A 1,533-nucleotide genomic window follows, 5' to 3' on the forward strand; every position below is an offset into this window, starting at 1 on the left:
GTTTGATTTTAAAATAGAAGATGCCTCATCAAAGTTAGAAAGTATTTAAAGATACAACTTGAGTTCACAAACACAAATCTTTAGCACAGAAAAGAATAAGACACTTTTAAAGACCACTGTGGCCACCAAAGGAACTGTGTAAGGAATTCAAGTTTTCTAAGGGTTTGCATAAAATATGGAAAGGGAAATATACCATGGAAAATCCAAATTTTATTGTCCAAAATGTTAGAGACTATTATGATTGGCTCAAAGAAAGAGAGAAGGTAAAATTATCAAGGATCTAATAATGACAGAGGAAGGAGATAATTTAAAAAAACTAAACTCACAGAAGTAGAAATTAATTCAAGTTCCAAAAAAGGACCCCTTGTGTGACTAAAATCATTGTTTTATCAAGCCAAGTAACCCTAGTACAGAAGAGAGACAAGGGGAACATGACCCAGGGGTCCCCAGCAACACAGTGGTTCTGAGGAAAATTCCGCATCAAGAGCATCTGAATTTACATCCTGGCTCCATCAGCTCCCATCTGTAGGAAAGGGGGCAAGTCACTTCTTGTGACTCATCCTCCTCATCTAGAAATGGGGAAGAATGACAGGAACAACCACAGGGTCATTTCAAAGGTTAAAAATAAATCTTCTGAATCTAGTATTTTTGTTTTGTTTACAATTTCAGAATTTGGGAAAAGAAGCGAAATAAGTTATTATTATAAGCCAAGCCTAATACTGCCATAAAAACTTAACAGAAGGGGGAGCCCGGGATGGCTCAGTGGGTTAAACCTCTGCCTTCAGCTCAGGTCATGATCTCAGATTCCTGGGATTGAGCCCCATATCAGGCTCTCTGCTCAGCGGGAGCCTGCTTCTCTCCCTCTCTCTCTCTCCCCCTGCTTGTGATCTCTATTAAATAAATAAATAAAATCTTAAAAAAAAAAAAAACCTTAACAGAAATTGTGCAAAAGAAAACTGTAAGTATCTTTTTTTAATTGGGAAAAAAGGATAATAATAATATCTTGTCTTAAAAGGGATATGACAACCAGCTATAACCTACCTATGGTGCTTAGTCTCATTCCCTGTGACAGACATGAAAGGTGACCAGTACTTGAAAACTGCTTTTAAACGTCTAAAAGCATTTCCTAGATATAAGAACCAGGATGTAATTATAGAATATAAATGTGACTACCTTATATTTAAAGATAATGGGAATAAATGCATAAAAATTTTATTGGGGGGGTTTTATTCTTCATATGTGAAATTAACTTAAACTGAACCAGAGACAAAAAAATAAAGTATGACCGTCTAATTGTTCTCCCTCCTGGGGAATCTTGAGATGGTACCCAAAAGCTGTTCACCAGAAATAAAGCAGATGTTTATTAGTCACACAGAGTGAAAAATATTCTAGGATACAGGCTATAATTTCTGAAAATATTTGGAAATATTTTTCTTAATGTCTTTGTGATCAACACTCCTTGAGGGAAAAAATGCACTCTGAATATGGAAAACAAAATGGAATGTGTTAACATATTATGATTTTTTTTTTTTT

Source organism: Martes martes, assembly GCF_963455335.1.
Source record: "Martes martes genome assembly, contig: scaffold_445, whole genome shotgun sequence".
In the NCBI taxonomy this organism is placed as follows: Eukaryota; Metazoa; Chordata; class Mammalia; order Carnivora; family Mustelidae; genus Martes; species Martes martes.